The sequence below is a fragment of the Megascapheus bottae genome, chromosome 10, assembly GCF_031878675.1.
Source record: "Megascapheus bottae isolate mThoBot1 chromosome 10, mThoBot2.hap1, whole genome shotgun sequence".
Classification (NCBI taxonomy): Eukaryota; Metazoa; Chordata; class Mammalia; order Rodentia; family Geomyidae; genus Megascapheus; species Megascapheus bottae.
The window spans coordinates 27,951,756-27,961,587 of NC_143518.1; the positions used below are offsets into that span (position 1 = coordinate 27,951,756).

Below are 9,832 nucleotides of genomic sequence, written 5' to 3' on the forward strand. Positions count from 1 at the left end.
AATTTGAACCAACTGGAGCTACTGTTTATTGTGATTACCTCCTTCCTGGCATGTTTTGTTTAGATCTGGGAGTCTTGTCTTCTCAGTTCTCTCTATATCTGTTTTTTTATGCTTTATGATTTCTCTTCTGTCTCTTTAGTGGTTCTTTGGCCTTGTTCTGCCAAAATACAAGTCTCTACAATTGTCTTTCCTATCTTTGGGAAATATATCCCAAACTCATGGTAGACACGTGAACCTATGGGTCGTAGCAAACTCTGTGTATATTATGTTTCTTCATCTCACTTATGACCCAGTAAGAGATTAACATCAGCAACTAATAATACAATGGAATAATTATGATAACAATCTGTAAAGGAGCATGGTATCCTTAATATGTGGCTATTAGATCCAAACAGTACAAGAGTGAGGACTCACTATTTGCATACCCAATGCTATGGACATGGTATTGGAAATATAAGCACAACTTCATAGACATAAAAACCTATAGACATAATGTTTTATTACATAGATTAATAGGTATCTATGATATACAAACCCTTAGCCTAATTTTGATTATGTTCTAAAAAAGTACCAGTGATTGTATATAGATTCCCTTCTTGAATACTTGTTTGTTAAACATGTCATTTGAAATATGATGTAAAAATCAATGTTAATAAATTCTTTAATTAAAAAAATATAAAAAGTTATAGGTGAGACCTAACCAGCTCTGTGCCGGCCAGCCTCCGTCTTCAGCCCAGGTCCTAGCCGGAGTCACCAGGCCTCCAGTCAAAATGAGTGATAAGCCAGATATGTCCGAAGTGGAGAAGTTTGACAGATCAAAACTGAAGAAAACTAATACTGAGGAAAAAAACACTCTTCCTTCAAAGGACACTATCCAGCAGGAGAAACACTTTGTTCAAACATCTAAATGCAGATTGCTTCTCAAGAGCATGCTTCAACCTGGCCTGACATTCCTGCTTTTAGGATTATTTCTGTAAATCTGTGTGTTTGTGGAGATTTGAGGCATCGGTAAATGGTTTATCTTCTATATTCCCTGGCTAGAAGTTCATCATAGCTAGGGCCCCCTTAAATTTGTTTTTAAAGTGAAATTTCAGATGGTAGATGACTGCTGTCAGTAATGTCACTATGGATGACCATTGTGAGTGCGGTCCTTGTGCCCCGTACAGACAGAGTGAGCCAGTTTTTAGTTACGACGGTGCCTTCTGCTTTATAATCATACTTTCGTGACATCTTAATTTTCATTTATAGTAAAACATTAAAAAAATACATTCATGGGTAAAAAAAAGTTATAGGTGAGCATATATTTTCTTTAAATATTTTTTAAATAACAAACTTGTCCACCAGGGAGCATTTTATTTCTTATCTTTGACACATGGGATAACTGGCATTATCACCCTAAACTTTGGATGCAACAAGTGCTACTTTAAGCCTCGTACCATGGAAATCATACCAGGAAGCTAGCTCAAGGCCAGCATTCTACCACTTGAATCACAGCACCACTTCTGGTTTTTGAGAGGTTAATTGGAAATAAGAGTCTCATGGGGACTTTTCTACCCAGGCTGGCTTCGATCTACAATGCTCAGATCTCAGCCTTCTAAGTAGCTGTGATTACAGGTGTGAGCCACTGGCTCTGGGTTCCATCTGACTCTCTTAAATCCTTCTCCCTGAAGGACATTCACAGTGCCTTTAGATGCTCTCTTGGGGAATGGAATATTTTTTCTTCTATTATAATTACTCCTGTGACCCCTTCTACTCAATTTCTTGCTCCTTGAACAGAAGACACATATATTTAATTCATCTTTGTGTCCTGCCTTGTGCCTGGTAGAAAGCCTTGTATAGATTTGAAACTAAATGAACATTTGTTTACTTAACTAATGAAAGCCACATGGGAGAGAAATGTAAAGCTAAATCAAAATGCAGATATGCAGACATAGGTCATTCTTTAGCACTTGTACTACTATATGGTTAATTTTTTTCATGTGTGAGTTATTGCTGATCTACTTATTTCCCTGTAGCTGGAATTCTATTTCTGTCAGCTATTTTTTTAAAGCTAGTGCAAGATTCTTTTTGTGTGTGGATTTTGGAGCACGAGGATGTTTTTCAGAGGCTGCAAGAGTTTTCTTTTCCCCTAGTACTAGAGATTGAACCTAGGGCCTCCAACACTGACAAGCACTCTAACACTGAGCTGCACTCTAGACCCCCAGAGGCTAGATATAACAAAGCTTCAAATCTGCCATTAGCATATTGGTGAACACATGCATGTGTATGTTCAATTGCCTTGTGCAAACTCTTATGTTCATGTAGAAAGTTGAATGCCTTTGAGGACTTAACTCAGAATAGTACTTTGCAATCCAGGCCATATTAGGAAATCTACATGAAGACACATTATCCTGTTACATTATCTTTTAATCTCACATTCGTACATGGTTTTCTATTACAAAGGAAGAAACCCCTCTGCAGGATAATCCAACTGCTTTAAAAATACTTATCAGATAAAGAACACCAGATTTAAGGACACATTGACTCTTTAGGGTACACAAAACATGGAGAAATTTGGAGCTACAATTGACTTTGAGTATTTTTTAACCATTATTTTCATTATGATGCTAGAAGACTAAAATATGAAAATAAAAGTTATGAGGTATACTGGTGAAATATTGATTATGTTCTATGTACCACACAGTGAAGATAAAATTACCAAAGCAGTTAATTAAAAGGATGGAGAGAGGAGCCAGGCTCTGGCCTCCTCTGATTCAAAGTCCCTCACATGTCTCAGGAGACTTTGGAGTAAAAGAGTTGACAGGAGGCCAGGCATCAGTGGTTCACACTTATCATAGTTACTCAAGAAGTTGACATCTGAAGGTTGTGCTTTGAAACCAACTTGGGCAGGAAGTCTGTGAGGCTCTTATCTCCAATTAACCACCAAAACTGCCAGAAGTAGACATGTGGCTCAAGTGGTAGAGCATTATACCTGAACTCAAAAGCTCAGGGGCAGCACTCAAGGCCTAGGACAAATATAGGATTTACTGGAGATGCTTTCCTCCTATTCTCCTTCTACTTCCAATGGCCGTGGAAACAACAATGTATAATTTCATGGATATATCAGATTCTGAAATACATGGCTTATTTCCTAGTCCTCTTACCACTGACTTTTGAGATATTATTACAGTAGTTTCATTTTACAGCTAATGAATCCAAATTCACAGAACTAGGAATCCCTCAACCAACAGCTCTATCCTGAAAGAGTTTACAGTGAAGTGCAGAACACAGATGTAGAAGGTCATTGTATTTCTCCCCTGCATCATTTGATGAGGATGGTTCTAACCCATCAAAACTGAATTGCTGTTTCAGTCATTATCTAATGTGAGGAAGGACAAAGAAAGGAGAAATCGTTCTTGCTACCATGCATGCATTCTTCCTATGCTTTATACCACCCCCTTGTATTCTACAGTTACCCACAGCAAAAGCTGAGTCCTATTTGCATATACTTCATATTTAGCAAATGGTGAGTCACCGGAGTCATTCATTGTAGGAAGAGTGAACTGCCACACAGCATTCCTGTACAAGAGTATTGAAAGAGAAAAGGTAACCAGAGGGGATTCAGCAACAGGCTGAGACCCTGGGGGCTTGAGGCCGATTTCTTTCCTGAGCACTCCAATGCCAATCATGGGATGTTACTCAGGGTTCTCCCTCTCTGATGCTCAAGAAGGATGCATTTGTGTTTTCCAATATGTTGTCAGCAAAAATTCCCATTGTTGCATTTCAGTATGGGCTATCAGAATCTCCGTGTAATCCCATTGAGTGTAGAATGTGGCTATCACAAGTGACACATGTCAAACATTTCAAACTCTGTTCTTCAACTTTCTAACCCTTCCAAAAAAACCTGCTTTTTCCAAACCCACTATTTTTTGCCATGCCATTCATCATCTCTCCTCCATGACTTTTCTAGGTGTGGGAAGGGGAAATGATTTTGGACAAGTTCTGATAGTGATAACTCTGTCTTCTAGCCAAAGGACTTAGTTATTAGCTGCCTGAATTTGAGCACCTTACTTGATTTCTCAAAGTGTCTGTTTCTCTTAGGTTAATTATTTTTGTGATGTTTATATAAAATAATAAAGTATAGAGCATTGCACGTCATACAGTCAGAGTCAGCACTCAGTAAATATTAGGCATTATTATTGCAACAGATTTCATCATCCACTAGACAACTGAGGCTGGAGGCAATGACTCAGAGTAGACCATAGTGTAGGAATAGATAGGAAGCTGAGTGAGCTAACGGTGACACCAAAGCAACAGTTTTTTTGTTTTTGTTTGTTTGTTTTTTACCAGTCCTGGGCCTTGAACTCAGGGCCTGAGCACTGTCCTTTGGCTTTCTCAAGGCCGGAGCTCTATCACTGGAGCCACAGCACCATTTCCAGCTTTTTCTATATATGTGGTTCCAAGGGCTCAAACCCGGGTCTTCGTGCATGCTAAGCAGGCACTCTACCACTAGGCCAAATTCCTGGCCCGAGAGCAACAGTTTTAAGAGACTAATCTCCTGCCACATTTCTTGACAAATCGAATCCTGAAATGCATACCAGTTATCAGTTGGACAGTTGGTGGCCTTGACTGCACCTGATGTACATGAACACTGCAAGTGGAAACAAAAGGTCATTGAGCCCAAGAGCCTTGAACAGTAGAGTGAGTTGCCTAAGAAGAAGAGGTAGGTGTGGTGGATGTGGCTGCACCTGGTCCCATCTGTTGAAATCAGACTTGGAGGAGAGGTTTCCTGCTGCCACCAATAACGTTCTCCATGTGTGCAGTTATGCACCCTGGGCCACATTTTGGGAAAGTCTGAGACTTAGTCTCTGCAATGGAGACATACCAATATGGCATTTAGATTGGGAGAACCATTTATCTTTTGGGATTAGTCCAATAGAGAATATATCCCTGCAAACCAGGGAACTGCAATGCAAGGCAGTGAGCTTTTACTCTGGCTTAAACACCTGCAGTGTTGTGACAGGGAACAGGGTTAGTGAGGCTGCTATGGTATGGGTGGTAGGACTGCCTTTAGTGTACTCCAGTCTTGCTCAACATTGGTCATTTGTTGTTGTTGAATTTAGGTGTGAAAAATTATATGTTGGTAGGTTCTCACTGAAGCTAGCAGGGAATGATTATGAGAGACAAAAACAGGGTTTCATATGTTTACCCAGCTTTGCCTCAAATGCCTTCCTTCCCATTCTCATGATCAAGGCACCAGGCCTATCTGGTTCCCCAAGCTCCTTCCCCCAAACTGGTGTTAAGTCCAAAAGAAGGAAGCATGTATTTTGGATGGGGTAAGAAAGGAAGGGCCGGAATTTTAAAAAGTTAGTTAAAAGGAAGGCACAGCTTTGCATGATATAATGGAGACATAGCTTTTCATGGGCTATTTTTTTGTTGTTGTTGAGAAAAAAAATGTTTCCATAAAAATTTCTTTTGGAAGGCATTCAGCCAGGCCAGGTCAAGCCTAGCTTGGCAGCAAGCTTTTGGGACTATTTTGAGATTTCCAAGAAGGAAAGCCATGGGGCTAGAGTACAACTGAACAGGAGTAGGCCAAAAGTCTCATCAACAAAGACCTCATTTTGACTTGTTTTGTGGGGCAAAACAAGGTGCAGAGACTTCTATGCTCTCTTCTCAGGGATGTGTTGAATATTCAAAAATATTAATGATGGAACAACAGTGCCTACGACTTGGGAACAAGCAAAATGGAGCTGTCATTGATTGGATTGGCCACAGTGGTTCTGCAGTTCCCGTGAAAACCCATTCTCAGCCCCCATAGCGCTCCTCCAACCAAAAATCAAAATGACACAACATGCAAACCAGGAAACAGCAAGATAGGCTGCAATGGCTGGGCACCCCTCAAATGCTAAACAAATGATAATTCAGCCTTTCAGTGAGCTCAAGATTTTTGGCCTATCCCCAATGATAGGTGTTAGGTGTGGATAGGCCTGTGTTAGGTTAGGATGGGTGTGTGAGGATAGATGAGATAGATGTTAGGTTCTTAATTTTTGTACATTGCTCACCCTAAACACAGAGCCAGTTCCATAGAGCATTTCAATATGCTTTGTTGCTTTCTTTCTCTCACTTCAAGTGAGACCTTATCCTGACCCCCACTAAATCAAATATTGATTATGTTCTATGTACTGGACAGTGAAGATACAATTACCAAAGCAGCTAATTAAAAGGATGGAGAAAGGACTCTCTCTCTATGGCTCTTGTGACACACACATTTCCCAAGCTTGCTTAATTGTGATAGGTTACAGTCTGTGTGGCCAGGAGTGAACATTAAACATGAGGTACACTAAACAAGCAGGTACATTAAACAAGCAGGTTCACTGAACTTAGCCTCCCTTCCGTGTCCTCCCAATTCAAAGCTTGCCAACTCCTTTGATACTTTCTGCTTAGGAACAGGTCACTGTAATGTACAAAAGCATGGATGGTGATAGTGGCTCTTTATATATGTCTTTTATCTTTGAAGTAGTCATATTTTTAACTTGGCAATCAATATATTAACTCACAAATGGGAGTATTTACGGACAAGGATAAATCACAGGGTATCTGAAGGCAGGAGTATTTCCCTTATATTGCAACTCAGAACAAGTTCCTTGATTGGTTTCTGGGTAATTTCAGCTCTATTTTCAGGAATATACTTTCTAATTTTATTAACATTGATTTTTTACATCATATTTCAAATATCACGTTTAACAAATAAGTATTCAAGGATGGGATCTCTATATGCAATCACTGGCACATAAATTTATGAACAAAATTATAATTAAGTTGAGCATTTGTATGTCATAGATACATATCTATATAATCTAACATTCTAGAATATATATCTCATCATGGATTTTTATATCTATATAGTTATATTTATAACTCCAAGATTGTGTCGATGACCTTGAGTACCCAAATATTGAGTCATCACTCTTGTACTGTTTGGATCTAATATCCACGTGTCAAGGAGACCTTGTGCCTTTTGTTCCATTGGTCCTGACTTATCTCACTCAACACGATTTGCTCTAGTTTCATCCACTTCCCAGAGAATGCCATTATTTTATCTTGTCTGGTGGTTATGTAGAATTCTATTGCATATATGTACCGCGTTTTTTGTATACATTCATCTGTAGTGAGGCATATGGGTTGTTTCCATAGCCTGGCCATTATGAATTGTACAGTGATGAACATGGCTGTGCAGGTGTCCTTACCATATCCTGGGTTATGATGTTCAGGATAAATGCCCAGGAATTGTATGGCTGGCTCATATGGAAGACTATCTTAGTTTTTTGAAAAACCTCCAAATTGCCTTCCAGAGTGGTAAGAATATACTTTAAAAATGTTTATTTTTCTTGTTCAAGTAATAGGACAAAAGAGTTGCCTTTTAACACAATAGTTTATGAATACAACGTATCATGATTAATATCACCTCTTTTGACATTCTCACTCATCCCTCCCCTACTCATCTCTTCCATCCCTCTTCTTAATTTTGTAAGGTATACATTACATTCTTAACTGAAGCCTTTCCCTCTTCTCCCCTTCATTCATCTACCCTTCCCCCTTAACCTCACACCACATCTTTGAATATCAGCTTCTAGGTGCTTTAATTGGTTAAACTTTGATTTGGGTTTTCTAAGGAATTATATAATTTGAGATCTCACATGAATCTACTGTATTTTAGTTATCCACTTGTATACCGTTGGTTGCCACCTCAATGTATTTGCTTATGAGTTTGTATACTAAGTCTAGCTTCCAAATAGAAGGGAAAACGTGAATTCTTTGTCACTCTCTGGGACTAATTTCACTTAGCACAATTTTTCCAAGTCTTTATATTCCTTTATAAATGGTACAATTTCATTCTTTCTAATGGGTGTGTAAAATTCCTTTGTGTATATATAGATATACAACATTTTCTTGATCCATTTGCCCATTGAGGGGTATCTGGGCTACTTCTATACCTTGGCTTTGGTGAATAGTGCTGCAAGAAACATGGTTGTATTGGTGGCTTGTATTATTTTCTGAAATATACTTTAATAATATATTTTAGTCATGTATGGTATAATTTATGAACTCGGGGAATTCTACTGCAGGAAACATTTAATTATATACATATTTATAAAATTATTTAAATGAATATTAATTTAGGTATGTACATGTATATATGAATATTCATTTGATTGGGAATGGTACAGTGTTTAAACTTAGGATTTTATATATTTTTGGAGGTACACTCTACCACTTGAGCAATGCCTATATCTCTTTCTACTCTGGTTATTGAATTCATAATTCAATTTTTGAATAAAAGAACTCAGGACCAGAAGAAAGTATATAAACAAGGGCAGATGTTTGTGGAACACACCTGTAATCTTAGCTACATAGGAGGAAGAGGTTGGAAGGATCATGGTTTGAGATAATACATGCAAAAAGTTCATGTATTTCCATCTCACCCAATATTTGGATCCTGTAGAACACAAGTCATGTGTTCTACATGTTCATAATGTGTTCTACATATGTTTATATGTGCATGCATATATAAACAGAGAAATTAATGGTGTGTTCTGAAATATTGACTTAGCAATAACTCTTTAACCATGTTCAAAGCCACAATAGCTGTTGAGTAGGTTCTTTTGTAGGTTAGTGATACTCAAACTTCTCCAGGGAGTTTGCCAGTTGCTATGACACTCCATGTAAAGAAAGCAGTATGGATTGTTGATCAATTTCATCCCATAAAACACACATGAACATTTCTATAGGCAGAAAACATATTTCTTTTACATATAGACAATATGAAATCAGAGACTTATAGCCAGGAACTCACTATACACAAAAACGCAAGCTATCATTCTAACCACTTTCTATTTTGTATAAGTACTTCCTGTTATTTTAAGAAAGAAAAAGCTTAAGGCAAATTCAGAAGAAAGATATTCTATTCACTGTTTTTTTCACCCAGTAACCCATGGAAACAGAGCCACCATTTTTAGAAATTGAATACTTCTGTCCAATACTTGATTGATAGACAGCTCAAAGACATCATTTTAGAAGGAAATATTCTGCCCTCAGGGCCCTAGGTTCTTCTGCCTTCTCTTTTACTGTCATCTGTCTTCTATTTCAGGTACTCTACTCACTTTGATTCTTCTAACACAGGCTTTGTAAAAAAGATGTTTACTTTATTGAATAAGTTCCTTTGTGGTGAAATGTAAATGATTTTAATTTTGTTTTAAAGCAGTAAATACTCTAAGCCAATCAAAGAAACCTGCATGTATACTCATCAGTAAGCAAGGTGAGAGTTAAACTTTGGTCAGCAAGGATTGGGAGATCAAAAAACAACTAAACTCTGCAAGAATGAAGGGAAACATTTCATATTTCAGAGTCAATGGCTGAGCTCTGAACACTGTAATACTGCACATAGAAAAAGAAACATTTCTTGGAGTTCATTTCAATAAATATTATTTTCTATGATCCTATTTTCATAAATATTGAGCCTCTGTGATACTTTCCTAAGAACATGCTCCTTTGGTCTCACTGTGAGAATTTCTAGAGATCTGTATAATTATGCCCTGGGGTAATTTTTTGACTTTTTGCATCCAGTATGTTTACTTGTAGATTTGTAAGTTCATTCTAGTTACCAAAAATGAGGGAAACCTTGCAATCTATGTTTCTTTGGGTCTAGCTTATTTCACTTAATATAATTATTTCCAGGTCTTTCCATTTCCTTACAAATGGTACAATATCATTCTTTTGATGGAGTAGAATTCCATTGTGTATTTATACAAGAGTTTTTTGTTTATTTTGTTGTTGTTTTTGTTTTCTTTTACAA

The 9,832-nt window shown here is 37.7% G+C and overlaps 1 pseudogene; it reads left to right on the forward strand.

The window, feature by feature from the left end:
* The first annotated feature begins 710 nt into the window (after nt 1-710).
* On the forward strand, nt 711-977 carry LOC150057790 (thymosin beta-15A pseudogene; annotated as a pseudogene).
* Nucleotides 978-9,832: the final 8,855 nt, after the last annotated feature.